Here is a 15,960-nt window from a genome sequence, read left to right as displayed (position 1 = left end):
TTTCTTCCTAAGACAGTGGTGTTCAGGAGTCCCCAGAGGTTTCCCCCAATTTTCTTGCTGTTAAGTGCTGTGATTTTAGGGAAGGCGCTTTCCCTAGGTCTTACTTTTTGCATCCAGAAGATGGGCTGCTGTGTAGGCTTGTGCATGGAAGGCCTTGAGTGGACACTGGTTGTCCTACCAGTGTTAGAGCTCCTTCTCCCTCAGCAGGGAGGGCAAGACCTTTGGGGGACAGGACTCAGAGCCTGAGGATGTCCCTTCTGTCCAGGGCAGCCAAGTTTGGGTGTCTCGTAGCTTCCTAGAGCCAGCTTTTCATCTCTCCTCCAGACAGCTGGGAGAATCGGAGAGGAGGGGAGGATTTTTAAAAATAGAGCCAGGGCGGGGGCTGTGGCTGGAACAAAACCTTGGTCAGTGGCTCTGAGAATGGGCTGCGGCAGCTCCCAAAGTGCTGGCTCCTTCCTTCAAGCCTGGTCCGGCTTAAGCACCACTTTAAGTGGTCCCGGCATTCACTGGGCAGCCCCTCACCGCAATTGAGCTGCAGGGGTTTGAAAAGAGGGCCAGGGCCTCAATGACAGGACCTTGGGCCAGGCTAATTGGTTTTGGTTCAAGGGGATACTGGATTTGTGAAAAGCTCCAAACCGCCTTTCCCACGCCAGAGCCAGGCCACAGCTTTAAGGAGTAGAGTTCGAGGACCTTGGGGCCAGGCAAGAAAGCTGGGAGTGAGATGCCTTCAGCTGATGACCTGCTCTCATGGCCCAGACAGCCCTCTGCTTGGAGGGGGCAGGAAGCTGTTGTGAGGCCACTTCCAGGGGCACCTGCCTTTAGGCCAGTCAGGTACTGGAGAGTCCACTGGAGACATTCCTAACCTTCTCCCACACGTGGCTGTGCCAAGAATGGGGCCTCCTTTTTAGGCACACCTTAGTGGTAGAGAGGCCCCATTCTTCCCAAGTGGGATCATCCAGTAGAAGAAGCCAGCAATGGCCATGTTTAATATTTCTGGCCCCAGAAGCTGGACCAAACCCAGGCTTTTATACTCTGGGGGGATCCTGGACTCTACTCTGAGGCAGATATGCAGTTGGTCTCAAGGTGATAACCCACTTCTGTCTCTTGAAATGTCCTTACACTACCCTGGGCACAGACAGACAAAGCAGTGATGAAAATGAGAAGCAGGAGGCCCTTGGTACTTAAGAGAAAAAGGTCAAATATTTCTGTTCTCAAAAGTCCAGCATTGTGTTATGACTTAAATCTATCATCATTATAGATAATTTTAATGTAAATGCTTTGAAGCATATATCTTAAGGTGTACCAGTTACCTGTATGTTTGGACCAAACAATTGTACATTTTTATACAAAATATACCCATTCTATGTGTGCATATGTGTATGCATACATGGTCTATATACCAAATCCTACACTTATGTTAACGAACAGTTATGTTAAGGATGGAGGCAGGGTGGGGTGCTATAAAACATAATCTCTATTTAAAATAACAGTGTTGCATTGACTGAGACCCGTGTTTCATGGTTCATTGTGTGTTGAGGGGAGCATTCCAATGTGACCACCGGCTAAAGAAACCTCCTACCTTTTTTGTTAGCATCCACATTTTTTACTGTTTGCCCACTTGAGGCACAAAAGTAGGAGAAAGTCACTTTGAAGAGATATAAAACTCTCTGTTTCACATTTTCCATTTTTATTTCAATTTTTAATTGACCAGAACCTAATTTCTGTGAGCCTCTGCTGATTTGCACATTTGAGATTCATGTGTAAATATGCATGTGGCATGTGTGCACGCCTGGGCCTCCTTATCACAACGTGTGCGCTCTCGGTGTTTAAATACACACAATCCACATCGACACATGATTATGGGCTTACGTATTTGCTTCTTCTCTAGAATCGGGTTAATTTTCCCTTCGCTAATCCTCAAACCCATTAAGTTCCCCACCTCCCCACCCCAACAAAAAACTGCAAACCCTACTACAGACCAGTGGTCTCACCCTACTTCTTCAGCACGCAGTTCTCCAGGCGGGGTGCTGGAGTGGAGGTTCCTATTAGGCAGACTTCATTAATGTTACCAAATACACCCTGGCACATTTACTCGCCTACTATGAAGTATTACCATAAATAATTAAAATTAAACTGCACTTGTCAAAATAAATGAACAAAGTAGAGTTAGTGATGTCTTTGCCTTGATTTGCTTGGTTTGCTTACTCGCTAATTTGAGGAAAGAAAGAAAGTGAGAGGAGGAAAGAAAGAACATTGCCACAGACTGCCGTGGGATGAGCAGAAGAGAGGGGGAGAGAACAGAGGGAGACAGAGAAGGGAGAGGGAGAGAGAGAGGGAGAGAAGGAGAAGGGAGGAGAGAGAGGGGGAGAGGGCGAGGGAGAGAGGGCAAGAGAGAGAGACAGAGAGACAGAGAGAGACTGGGAGAGAGAGAGGAAGAGAGAGAGAGAGAGACAGAGCAAGAGAGGGGAAAACCCCTCAGTCATCCGCCTTTGGGTTTCCAGTCATTAGGGCACTCTGGGAGGCTGGAATGCAGCCTTTAACGTCAGCTCATAATGAATACTGAGGTGTGGACGTGGAAGGAGGGATTTCTTTGTTTACTAAGGAATGGCCTTGGGAGTGGGGGAGAGGATTGCCTTTGGGGATTAAGGAGTGGGCTTTGTTTTTATAAAGGGCCTTACTTATTTTCTGAAGTTTTCTGCAGCTAATTGATTCAATTCAGACATTCCTCCTCCCCACCCCGCTCTGGCTGCGTGTTTGTGAGATGTGCAAGCCCCATTTCCCCATCTGCTCTGGCCTCTTTTTCTACCCTGACCCTTGAAAAGGGTGTGAACCTTCACATCAACGAGATCACAGGCTGTGAGGAAATCAGTCAGGGGCCAAGACCTTTGCATGGATATGTGTGTGATACAGATGCACACACATATATTAATAGAGGTATAATTCACATCTAGAAACAGATCATAGGTGTACAGTTCTATGGGTTCTACAAATGCACTTATACCCATGCAACCAACACCCCAGATGAACCTCATTTCCTTCATTCCGAAAACTTCTTTCCTACCTCTCACAGTCAATCCCTGTCAGTCCCTATTCCAACGTCTCCTACATAGATTAGTTTTGCCTATCTAGAGTTTCATATAAATGAAATGTATGTCAGGGCTTTTTTAAAAAAGAATTTATTTCAAGACTGGAGGGAGCACTGTCCTGGAGGGAGCACTCAGCCTGGCTGAGCATGTGTCCAGGAGCACTGGACTTGTGTTAAAGACTGTCCCCTCGGATGGGTCCAGAAGTCAAACCTGTCATTAGATTTTTTTTTTTTTTTTTTTTTTTTTTGACTAGGGGAGCTGGTGTGGGCTGGTATCCAGGAGAGCCCTGTTCTTGCCCGAGGTCTGTTAATGAGCTGGGGACAGGTGAGCCTCACACGTTCCAACTTGGCTGCCTTCAGCAGCATCCAGGAGCAGCAGTGAGCTATTAATGGAAGGTGCTGGCTTTGTGCTAATTAGAACTTCCTTTCAGCTTCCATCTGCACAGACACTGGAGCCCCTCACTGGTCAGCCTCGCTGTCCCTACCCCCGCAGTTTGCAACCTAGTTTTTGTTCCCCCCATGAATTAGGGGGTACGAGGAGTGGAGCTGCATTTTTCTCTTTCTGGCCAAATCCCGGCTCTTTGTGTTTTGCAGAACTGTAAGGGTGGCATGTCTCAGGCCTTCTCTCTCTCGCTGGGGTGGGGGTGGACTTGGAAGATGGAGTGGGAAGGGGGTTTGGGTGCCATGGCCAACCTCCTAGGTAGGCTGGTCTTACATCATCGACCTGGGTTTGTTTTATGAAAAGCCTCTCTCCTCTGCCTTCCGGAGATTGTGGCTTCAGACCCTTGTCCTCCCCATTACACCTAGTCCTGATGCCTCCCAAGTCTGCTGGTACCTACCCATCTCAACTGCAGCTGCCATCTTTGCCATCTCAGGCATCCTACAGGTGGGGGCTGTGTCCTTGTCCCCCTTTAAGAAAAAAAAAAAAGATTTTTTTCCCTTACTTTTGCTTTTTATTTCTTTCACATCAGGCCCAATGGACATCATTTTTTTTTTTTTAATGGAGGTTGTCTCTTACAGAGGTTTCATTGAAAAAGAAGAAACAACGTCACATTAACGTCATTTAAAGAAAAAGCACCTCTCAAGAATGGAGGTTGGGAAAGCTAGGGCTTCCTGACTGAATGTGGGTTGGGATACAATCCCTTGTGGGGAACTCGAGAGGAGCGTCTCCTCAAAATGCTTTCTTTAGCTCCTGAATCTCCTTAGGTCTCCACTGGGGCTGTGTGTAAAAATATCAAGCCCTCCCTGACAATGCATCTCATTCTCTTCTGCTTGCATTATCCTGATAATGAGAGGTCACCCACTTCTTGGACTTTGTGGACCAGGATTTTAAAAATTGGGAGTGAATTACTGGACGGTGTGACACTTCACCAGGTTCCCTCAAGATTCTGGACCTATGGAAAAGAGGGGTAGAAACGTCTCTGGGTTTCCCTGAAGGGCTGCAGAAATTCTCTGTCACTGGTCATGGGGAGAGCAGGAAGACTGGTGTAGCTCTGTGGCCTCTTCTGCCTCTGCAGGTGACAATTCCTGATTTGGGTCACTAGGGTAGAAGACCCAGGACTATCCAGGACCAGGTTGATAAACTGGCATCCAAATTCCAGAAGGGCAGCAGCTGGGGGCTGGGGGATGGCCATGCCTGTGGCGCAGAGTTCTTTTGCATGCTTTGGCCTTTCCAACCCTGTATCCTTGACAAGTCACATGCACCTCTGGGTGAAAAGGGGACAATAGTACCCATGCCTGCAAGGGTCATGTGAGAATTAAGTAAAATATACAAATAAAGTCCCTGGCATACAGTGGGCAGTGAGCAAATGGCAGCTCTTTTCTCCAGGCTGGGGCAAGTGATGCATATAAATGCCTGGATCTGAAGTTCAAAATTCCGCCTGCTGGAGACAGTGAACACCCCAATATATACGAAAATCCCACAGAAGGACGGAGGACCCACTGCTCTCCTCCCCACCGCCCTCCTCCCCCAGTGCATGCCATACACACTGGGCCTGAATTGGGAGAAGAATCCAGACCCAAGAACGGCTTGTGGAGCGGGGTTCCCAGCTTGGCTACCTGGGGAGGGGAACATAGAAGTGTCTCCAGGGATTTGAAGGACTGACCTACTCTGCCAAGAGGTCTGGGGCTGGGAACCAAGGGGGTGCTGCCAGGAGGCCCGTGTTAGCTTGGGGTACAATATTTATAACAGCTGGCGCTTGCGGAAAATGGCGTGGGGTTCCAGCTCCGGAAGGTTTTGAATCTCAGGATTCACCAGCGGCGCTGTCCGGAGCAGCCAGAGTTGTCCCAGGGCGGTCTCGCGTAGGCTCTCCGCGAAGCGCTGGCTGGGTCGTAGGTGAGAACCTCAAGGTTCTCCATTTCCCGAGCTCCAGCTCGCTCCCTTCACCTGGCCCAGCGGCATCCTAGTTGGAAGTGTGGCTATCTGGCGGGTAAGGAGATCCAGGTGAGACAGAGCACGACCCCTGTTCCCTTTAGCGGCGCCCCCCACCCCCCGACTTCTCTCCTGCATCCTGAGAGGGCATGCTTGAGGCACCACAAGCGCCCATCACCCTCCCCAGGCTGTGGTTGTGACCTGAGGGCCCGTGCACCCCCGCCCCCAGGCCGCCACCACGGGACCCTTAGTGCGCGCTTCTGGGGGGGCGTGGGGGGTGCCTGATTTCTCCGCTCTGTTTTACAGTGATTCCCTTGCTGGTGCCTCCCTCATTGGCGCAGCTCCCGCCTGTGATCGGCGCCCTCTTCGCAGTCACGAACTCGCGAGCAGCTCGCAGCACTGACTGGTAGGAGGGCCCGGTAGAGGAGAGGTGAGCGCCCAGAGCCAGGGAGTGGGAGGAGGAGCGGGCCTCTAAGAGCGGGCTGCGCGCTGGGAAACTCCAGGATCAGGTTGGGAGTGCGCCTGTTTTTACCTGGGTCACCAGAAAGACGACTCCCCTCCTCCCTAGGCCCGGATCCAAGGTCATCCCTCACTCCCAACCTGTGAAATGGCTTTAACGACACACCTGCTGGCTTGTTCGCTGTGACATCATTTGGCAGAGCACGGCGTGTAGCACACAGTGGGCGCAAAGTAAATGGCGGCTCTGGCGGTTCTAGCACGGGAGGCGGCTTCTCCGACACCCGGCGTTCGCGGGGCCTGAGGCGCTCGGTAGCTGGAGCCTCGGCTGGGAGTGGAGCGGCCGCTTCCCGCCGGCGCAGGATCAGGGCCTGGGCCCGCGCCCTCCACCCAGAGCTCGGGAAACTCTCAGAACAGGCACGAACTCGGAAGCCGCGGTGCGGCGAGAGCCTGGGCCAAGAATCCTCCCCAAGCATTCACACCTCGTCTACACCAGGGCACCGCCTGGGCCTACGGCCTTCGCAACCCGATGCGCCCGCCGCCCAGAGCCGGCATCCGGCCTGTGAGGTCTTCCCCGCAGGCCCCAGAGCGCGGGCGCGGGGTTGGGGGAGGCGCCCACGGGGCGCCGGGGGCTGGGGAGGGAGGAGAGAAGGGCGCCGCGGGCCCGGGAGGCCATTTTGAGAGCGCGAGGAGGGGCGGCAAGATGGCTGCGTGGGCACCGGGAGGTCGCAACGCGGAGGGCCCGCCGAGCCCCTCCTCGCACTCGCCCCGCCGCGCGGCCCACGGAAGCGGAACGCGCGTCGAGCGTGCCGGGCCCCGCGGCGATCTTGCTGCCGCTCGCCTTAGACGCCCGGTATTCATGACCCCGAGGCCTAGAGGGGCGAAATGGCCGCCGCCCTCCTGCCCGCAGCCCACCGGACCCTCCCGTCGCGGCCGCCCTGTCCCCGGAGCTATGCGCGTCGTGGCTGCTGGGGAGAAAGAGGCGTCCTGCGAGCGCCCACCTCCCCCGGCAGGGCGGAAACGGCCTCCCCGCATGCGGAGCAATGGCGGTATTCAGGGGTCTGCAAGCGCGAGCGCTTCTAACTCTTTCACTGTCTTCGAGGAGTGTTAGGTGTGTGGCTAACGCCCGCGTTTTCTTGAAACCGCGAGGCGCGACTTGGCAAGCGGGCCGAGGCCGCCCTCCTGGGGCTGGGTGTGGTAGGAATGCAACAGCAGCCACGGGCTGGGGAGCAGTGGGCCCCGCGACAGGGGCGGGAGCTGGCGAGGGCCTCCATCGTCCGTGTGGCTGGGGCCGAGGACCGGCCTGGAGGCTCCATTCACACAATCCCAGGGCAGGCTGCGGGTCAGATGGGGGCGAAGCAGGCGGGGCAAGGAAGCTGCGTCTTTGAGCCTGCCCCTCCAGGCCTGAGGGCCAGAGCCTCTGCCTATTTGCTCCCGTCCTAGCCTCGCGAATAACTGAAGCACAATCACTGTTTTTGTAGCTGTCCCCCCTTACCCTCCCCCCCCCCGCCCCGCCTTGAAGCAGGTCTCAGGCCTGCGCGTTTATGTGCAGAGTGACCAAGAAACTTCGGTAAAACTAGTTTGTGTCTTGGGAATCCTTTGTACCAGGGCTGGTGCTAACAGCTTCAGGAGAATGCGACCTCACCTTGACAGGTAGGGTGATGATTCACTATTTGTGACTTTTCCTATAGCTAGGATGCAGCAGAGCCGGGTGTGGACTCGGGGCTGTCTGCCCCAAGGCCTTCATTCCCGACCTGTCTCTGCACATATACAGAAGCACAGAGGTTCATCACCATCAGGATTTCATCTTCCAAACAAGCACCTAGCCTCTTGTGAATTGAATCCAAGTCCCCATCCCCACACAGCCTTACCTCATAACTGGGGGCACTCCTGCCATCTCCCTACCTCCCCGTCCAAAGCCTTGGCCTTAGATAGGTGTATGATTAAATAATGTGATTGTTCTGAGCTTCCTGGCAGGCGCGGTGGCTCAAGCCTGTAATCCCAGCACTTCGGGAGGCCGAGGCGGGTGGATCACAAGGTCAACAGATCGAGACCATCCTGGTCAACATGGTGAAACCCCGTCTCTACTAAAAATACAAAAAATTAGCTGGGCATGGTGGCGCGTGCCTGTAATCCCAGCTACTCAGGAGGCTGAGGCAGGAGAATTGCCTGAACCCAGGAGGCGGAGGTTGCGGTGAGCTGAGATTGCGTCATTGCACTCCAGCCTGGGTAACAAGAGTGAAACTCTGTCTCAAAAAAAAAAAAAAGAAAAAAGAAAACATGATGGTTTATAACCTTGTTTTTAAAATGAAGGATTTTAGAGAAACACTTTTCCTATGCAAGATTTCTAGAAAAGGTAAAGCTTAATGATTATGTAGGTCAACTGCCCATGTCACTGATGAGGAACTAGGTCCAGAGGGGTTAAGTGACTTTTCACCAAGGTCACAAAATTAGCCAGTAGAGTGGGGACGGAGACCCAGAGGTCCTGACTCCCAGTCCAGTTCCCATCCTCTCAGGACCAGGCTTTAGCGGGCTTCTCAACTGGGAGATAGTTTAATTGTGGTCTAGTGGCTCCTCCATTCCTCACTATAAATTGCTCAGACCTGGATGCTGTCTTATTCCTTTCATTGCCCCCAGTTCCTAGTGCTGGGCTGAACTCATCATTGTGGATCTCTAAATATTAGATAGTTGAGTGAGGCTGAAACCTCTGATAATCGGGGGATATGGGTGCTGGGAGAGGGGGAGTCCCTGGCTTCAGTTTTCTAGGGGGCCTTTGTTTTTTGAAGCTTAGGTCTCTGATCATTAATTCCCTAGGTCTCTCTCCTGTCAAGTGGTACAAGGTGAGTCGTGTGCTTTCCCTTTTGGCAGCCATTCTATTCCTAACTGCCTTGTCACATTATTGGACCTTATAGGAAAGGGTCATTTGTTTATTGGGGGACTGTGTTGCCAGTGGCACGTGCAAGTCCCTTTAGGTAAACTAAGGGAGGTTTCCCCACCAACACAATGGCTGTGAGACCTGGCCGACTCATTCTTTTGTCCTCTTTGGGTGGAGAGTTAGATTTTCTGTACTTGCTCAGGTTTGATTCCCATGGCTTAAGTACAAATCACAGAATGTGGCTTAGGTTAGTAAATTTCCAAGGCTCCCAAACGGTAACATTTGAACCCCTGGCGTGAAAACCATAGGTGCTGAATCAATTTAGTGACCCTGCAGCAGATCAGATTATCTGGAATTCTAGGCTGGAAAAGTGTCATCCTGGGCATGGGGAGGGTTGTGCTTCTTGATGGGATCCCCCATTGGCAACAAGGCTCCAAAAGATTCTGGCCAAATTCTGTTGTCTTTGGGTAGAATCTGCACAAGCAAAGCAGGGTAGGTAACTAGGGCTGGTTTGCAACTAAAGCCCCAGCTGTGGAAGAAAAACAGGGTCCACCTCCCTAGATTAGTTACTGTCTACAAGGATTAAAGGCCCCAAATAATGGCTGGCTTCTCCCCTCCTTTGTGCCAAGGGAAGACATGTAAATACAGCCGCACGCCAGCTTAGGCAGTAGATGTGTATAAATCGAATTTAGCAAATCAGATCATGGTTTAAATGCACTATTTAAAGCAGTCCTGCAGTGAAGCCTTTTACAAAGGGAATAATCATTTTGTGATGCTAATCATCAGCCTCCAATTTATCTCCTTTGTAAGTTCAGATGTTGGTGCTCTGGGTGTTCTGAAATTGGGGCGCTCTTGTGTAGGGCTCTGGTGATGGCTGTCTGCCTTCTTTTCCTGCCCTCTCATTTTAAATGGGTGCATGTCCTGTTTCGCACTGGGGGCCTCAGAATGCTTGTCACTTAGCCTGATAGTTCTCATCCATCCCACTCATCTTTTTATAATCTGATAGAGCCCACCATTCAGCTGCTCCTGGCTCCTTTTCTGAGATTTTGTCCTTCCTGGGGAGACATACAAGCCCTGCTGTTCTTGAGATGTTAAAACTAGCTCCCTCTCTGATCTGAACTGTCTTTTGTTTCCCTGAGCTTCTGGTACCTCTGGTGCAGATCAGAAAGATGATCTTAGAGTCGACTAGATAACACAGATCAGCCCTGAATTTAGAAGGTGAATTAAATGTAGCTGCACATTTGCTGAATACGCAATATCCAAAATATTCTCCCCATTCACAGCAAAATAACTGAGGCCTGGATGTTAAAGTGACTTTTCCCACAAGTTAAAATCGGGCCTCAAAGGAGAACCTGTCTCCCAATTGCTGTAAAAGTGTTTTATATGCCTAGCTGTAGTTCCTTTCTCTGCAGAGAAAATATAATCAGAGACCATCTGGGTGGGAGAGAAAGAATGAAGAGAAAGAAATGGATCAGAGTGGAATAAAGGAAGTGGGCAGGAAGCTGGGGGGCTTTGAGGAGCCTGACCTTGCTTAGCTTACAGGCCCTGATATAGTGTCTTTGTCAATGCTGCCACTATTGACGCGTTCCTCGGTAATTATGACTGTGTGTTGGCATGGCGACTCGGAGTAAGAAGACTAGAAGCACTGGGTAAATGCACGACTTGTTCTTGCCTTCTAAAGCAGAGAGGAGCTTTTGTGGGTAGTTCCTCCAGGGAGACATGGTAGAAAATTCAGCAGACCCAGTGCTGGAGTGTGAGTATTTACACCCCACAGGAGCCAGGTGGCCCTGAGCAGAGAATGTACAAAGGTCCTCAACAAGACTGGCATCTAATGCCGACGTCTCTCGGAGCCACCCTCTTGTGTCTTCCTGTTGGTCTTTGTTCCTTAGCCTTGTAATGTCAAGTATATTCATTTCTGCTCCTCTCTGGGTTGTCTATTTCAAAATAGGTTTATGTTGCAGTCTCCCTGAATTTGATTGATCATAAAATTATCTATTTCCTAGGCCATGACTATTTATTTGGAGGCTGAAGGGAAAGGCTGCTGGGCACAGCTGGGGGCTTCCCTTTCTGTCCTCTGTCCTTCCCTCAGACGCTTGAACCACATTCTCATCCTCATCTGAAAACGGGGAGAGGTTGCTGTTGTCCAGAGCTGTCCTGTATGATAACCACCAGACACATGTGCTGTTGGTCTCATTAAATGTGGCAAACGTGGCATGTTGAAATGATAATGTTGGGTTAAGTGAAAGATATTATTAAAGTGACCTGTTTATTCTTTTTAATGAAGCTTCTGAAACATTTAAAATCATACTCAGAACTGACATATTTTCATTGGACAGCAAGGACAAGAGGCTCAGAACCTCTTCTAGCCCCAGTACTTAGTAACCAATCCTGATCTTCCCCCAGGAGGCTTCTGGCCACACAGGGCTCTGTGCATAGAGATCCTGGAAAAGCTAGAGAGGAGGTGAGTAGAGAGCCTCGGGCCTTAGGGGCTTTAAGGAGTGCCTGATATAGCCCTTTAAATGGGGATTAACCCCCAGTCCTTGGAGGCAGAAGTCGTGGCTTGAATCTGCAGGCAACATTGTGTTTTTCAGCGTTTTAGGTGGGGACAGGCAGCCAATGGGTAACCCCTGAAGAGTCTTTGGATGAAGGTTTAGCAATGCCCCAGTGGAGTTTGAACAGGCACAGCTGTAGTTAACAGGAGGGTCATCCTCTTTCCCCCGTCCCCAGCAGCGATTTCATAGTCTCCTAGATGTGCAGAAACCACGGGAAGGCAGCCATGCATCCCAGGTTCGTGCCAAACCCACTTTCAGCAGGTTTGTTTCCTTTGGCCTGAGGGCTCCTTGTCACCCCGCTCCGGCTGCCCCTCCTCCCCTCAGCCTCTGCTGCTCTCTGTGAGCTGGAGCTTCTGGGATGCGTCTTGGCTCAGAGCCAGCATCTTCTTGGAGAGGCCTCCTGCCCTGGCTCCCTGCCAAGCTTCAGGGCCTCAGAGAGATTTTCTGGGGAGGCGCTGGGCTCATACTGCTGTCAAAGGGCAGAGGGGCCTCAGTTAGCCTCTCCCCTCGGAGGACCCCTGGCTGTAGATCTGACCTGGCCTCCAGCCCCCTTCCCCTCTCAGAAGCTCCAGTTTCCTGCTCTGGAAACCCTGGACTGGGTTAAGGGCCTTCTAGCTCCAATAAGCCTTGAGTTTATAGAAAGAGGGTTCCTCACCTGAGCCTGGGAGGTGAGGAATGGGCATCTAGGAAGTCATAATGAGTTATGATGATGGGGACAGGAACCACTTATTGAGCACTTACTCTACCAGGTTCTGTGCTAATACTTTGCCTATTCTGTCTCCTTTGAGGGCTGTGTCTCAGGGAGAAAAAAGAGTAGTGAAACTGACCAGAGATTTGCCCTTCTACTCTAAGCCAAATGCCATTTGGGTGACTGGATGGGGTGTGTTACAGGAGCTATAGTCCCTGCATAGAAGAGATTCCATCCTTCAGTGAGTCCTTGTCTCCCAAGGAATCAGCCTGGGCTTTGGAAAGCAGCATGAGTTCATCTGGGTTGCCACAGGATGCCTCTGCGATGTCTCCTGCTTGGGGCTGCAATACCCCTGGAGAATCAAGACGGGAGGGTTCCATGCTGGGCCCCAGGGAGCCTTGGTGTGGTGCTAGAAGGGTGAGCAGCAAACCACCCTATCCAGGTTTATCTCCTGATTGTGAGCTCCATATCCTTGCCACACCTCAGTCTGTAAAATAGGGGGTTGGCCTAAGCCTACCAGCCTGCCCACAGGTGCCAAGGGATTGTGGCTGCTCGGGATGAGGCCGGCCAGGCCGGCCTCTTGCTTTCTGCAATGTTCTGTCCCCCTGATGTAGCACCCATGGTCTTCTGGAGGAGCAAGGGGGCCCACATCCTTGGTCCCGACTCATCTTGTCCTTAAGCAGAGAATGCCAAGCCTTCCTCCTATCTGCCCAGTTCTGTACCATAGCTCCTGCTGTCTCCCTAGGTCAGGAGAGGTGGCAGATGCCTCTGAGGGCATGTTACATCTTGATTAGTGCTGGGGAGAGGGGGAGTAAAGAAATGAAGTCTCAATTTTATAGCCATCCCTTCCCTTTGAATCTGCAGCTTCTTTTACCCAGTATCGAGTCCACTGTTCTCTCTTCTACTGTGGCTCACAGACTCCAAGACCGTGGGGGTGTGGGGCAGAGGCAGTGTGGCTCAGTACGTATCCAGGTAGAGGGCTTGGTCTGACCTAATTCAGAGCCCACAGGACACCCCTTCCCCTCTTCCTCTGTGCCAGTTTTCTCATCTGCAAAATTGGGAATAGTAATACTTCCCTTGCGATACCCAAGATCCATCCCCCATCTTGGTGGTTTGTCACAAGTAAAGGCCAGTCAAGTTAGCCAGGGTCAGCTCTCTGTTAGTAACTCTGTAATAAGCTGTGGTGTTTACAGAAAAGCCATAAGCTCTATAGTGCAGGCAGAACCCCTGACCTCTAGGAGCAGAGAAGCTAGCTATGACCAGCCTACTGTGGCACACATCCAATGGGCAGATTGTTGTGATGTTTTTGTCTCTGTCCCTGAAAGTTAAGAGAAGAGGAATTAGATTGGGGTGGAGAAGGCTCACTGTACCCAAACAGGTCGTCTATGCTGTCAAGAGGGCAGGACAGGGCATCCTTGCCAATGGGGAGAATTCTTTGACAAGGGCCTTAGATGGGGAGATGGCGGGGAGAAGGAGGAGTCCTGCTGGACTGGGCCTGAGATTTGGTATAGAAGGTTAGGTCAGATGGTGGAGGATAAGAACGACAGAGGTAGGGCACAGGCTAAGGGAATTGGTACAATCAACATGTGCAAGGCGGGTGGGCACTGGAGGTGGTCAGGCCTTGTGCTGCCCAGGCTAACCTGAGCAGAGCAGCCACCCTGCCTCTGCCACTCACCTCTTACGGCACCTGGCCTGGACATCAGCAGCCCCAGGGCTGTGCCACAGAGCCACTTTGCAAGGGAACTGTGGAGCTCTGAAATTGGAAGTCATCCCATGCCACACTGTATTTTTTCTACCACTATGATTTATCCATTCAATGCTTATTGACCACACATGGTGTGTCAGCTTCTGGGCAAGGCCCTGGGGATACAGAGAAGGAAACCACAGCCCTGGTCCAGCACTTTCACTTGTGTGATGTGGAATGCCATATATCCATCCAGAGCTGGAAGGCCAGGCTGGCAGTTATGGAAAGGTATATATCTGTCCAGAGCTGGAAGGCCAGGCTGGCGGGGATGGTGTGCTGGATTAGCAGGCGCTCGGGTCTGACAGTTATCATCCGTTTGTGGCTTACTGGTTTCCCTGCCCCTTTCCATACCTCAAGAGCCTGGGGGAACAGGGTCAGAGGCCGTGTCATGCTTTGCCCGTGATGACCGTAAGCTGTCACTTAGCCTCAGCTAGAACTGTAAATCTCTAGATTCCGTTATTTCTGTATAGAATTGTGGCCTGCTCTGCTGTCCAGGCTGGAGTACGGTGGCCTGATTGTAGCTCACTATAACCTCGAGCATCTTGCTCAAGCAGTCCCCCCCGTCTCAGCCTCCAGAGTAGCTGGGACCACAGGCATGTGCCACCACACCTGGATAACTTTTTATTTTTTATTTTGTAGAGACAGGGTCTTGCTTTGTTGCCCAGGCTGGTCTCCAACTCCTGGCATCAAGTGATCCTCCCACCTCGGATTCCCAAAGTGTTGAGATTACAGCATGAGCCACCACACCAGCCTAAAAGGCAGTGTGATCTTACAAATCAAAATAGCAGTACTCTATTGAGATTTACTTGTGAGATTGGTAAGAAACATCTTAAATGTAATCAAATAATAAATTACATCTTGATGAATTCATGTATAGGTTTCTCTTCCTCAGAAGAAATCAGATGCTGTTGAGAGAACCAAGGCTAGAATTTTACCCTGGTTCTCATGCTTCCCTCCACCCAGGCTGGATCCTGAGTGCAGTTTTCGGCAGGTGGGCCTGCATATAAGTTAGCCATGGTGGGTGCCCAGCTGCCTCTCTTCATACAGCTGTGGTTTTGGGGAGTCATCCTTATAGCCCCTGGGTTGAGCCTAGCCCTGCAAATGAATTCACTACCCTAAAGCCCAAATTGCAGCCTCTGTCATTCTCTCTTGCCTTCCAGGGGAGGGAAGGGCAATAAATTTCGTATTATTATTGTTATTTTGGTCGTCTTGTTGAGGTTGGTGTGTGTACGTTAGATAACGCTCTATGAAATTACATAGCATTTGTCAAGAGTGTAAGAGGGACTGTGCCACGTCTGGCTGCATAAAAGGTAGTTCTGTATCTTTAAATAGAGCCCCAGGTCCTTAGCCACCAGAAAGGTTTTCAGGGGGAAGTGTGTGCCCTCAGCTGCCACTGGTGGGCAAGATGGACACATATGGAACAGGCTTTGCTCTGTGGCCGAGTGCGAAGCAGGTGATGAGACGCAGAGCAGTGCTGGGCTCTGCTTCTGAAACCTCCAACCTTTCCTTCCTTAGGAAATCCCAGAGAGATTGGTGTGGGTGATTTCCCAGGAAGACGCAGTGTGCTGAGTTCCGTGACAGTGAGCAGTGGGACGAATGGATGTCCAGATGCTGGCAATGAGTAGGCCTTCCTTACGCTGGGTAATCCAGGCTGCAGTGCGCTATTATCACGCCATTGCACTCCAGCCTGGGTGACAGAATGAGACCCTGTTTCTAAAACAGTGTAATTGCCCAGCATCCGCACCCTCTGGCTTCGCTTGCTTAGGTCTTCTGGAGGCGGTTTGCTGGGTGAATACCACCTGCACAGAAGCTGGCCTTGGGTTTGAATATAGCAGCCAGTAGACAGCATGCACATCAGTCGTAAAGCTGCCCAGGGGGTGGTGCTTCCAAGGCAGAGCATGTGCAGAGTCTAGTGCTGGAGAGGCCGGGTGGGCTGTTGACCCATTTCCAGTTCTGTTTTCCCTCTTATGTTCCTCTGTCCCTGTCTAGGACATGCTCTGGAGTCAGAAGACAGAGAAAAGAGAAGCAGAAGGCCTGGTGTCATGAGTCTGAAGGTGGGTCCCATCCTGACATGGTGTCATGAGTCTGAAGGTGGGTCCCATCCTGACATGGTGGCAAGAGTCTGAAGGTGAGTCCCTGTCCTGACATGGTGACAAGAGTCTGAAGGTGAGTCCCCGTCCTGACATGGT

General features: G+C 51.4%; 1 long non-coding RNA gene across 14 annotated transcripts in view; it reads left to right on the top strand.

Moving 5' to 3' along the window:
* The window catches only part of LOC108295379, a 37,321-nt gene that overhangs the window by 11,863 nt on the left and 9,498 nt on the right, over positions 1-15,960 (top strand). For 4 of the 14 annotated variants that reach the window (XR_005198243.1, XR_005198240.1, XR_005198241.1 and 1 more), the window contains exon 2: positions 15,761-15,937. The exons of 1 other annotated variant lie outside the window; for it this stretch is intronic. This is a non-coding gene — a long non-coding RNA (uncharacterized LOC108295379). Of the gene's footprint in view, positions 1-15,286; positions 15,393-15,760; positions 15,942-15,960 lie in introns of all 14 variants that reach the window. 9 more of the 14 variants (XR_005198248.1, XR_005198251.1, XR_001821380.2 and 6 more) reach the window with 6 other exon arrangements.

Source organism: Cebus imitator, unplaced genomic scaffold, assembly GCF_001604975.1.
Source record: "Cebus imitator isolate Cc_AM_T3 unplaced genomic scaffold, Cebus_imitator-1.0 Scaffold19, whole genome shotgun sequence".
NCBI classification, from domain to species: domain Eukaryota; kingdom Metazoa; phylum Chordata; class Mammalia; order Primates; family Cebidae; genus Cebus; species Cebus imitator.
The sequence above is the reverse complement of the archived record's forward strand: the minus strand, read 5'-3'. Positions and strand labels throughout refer to the sequence as shown.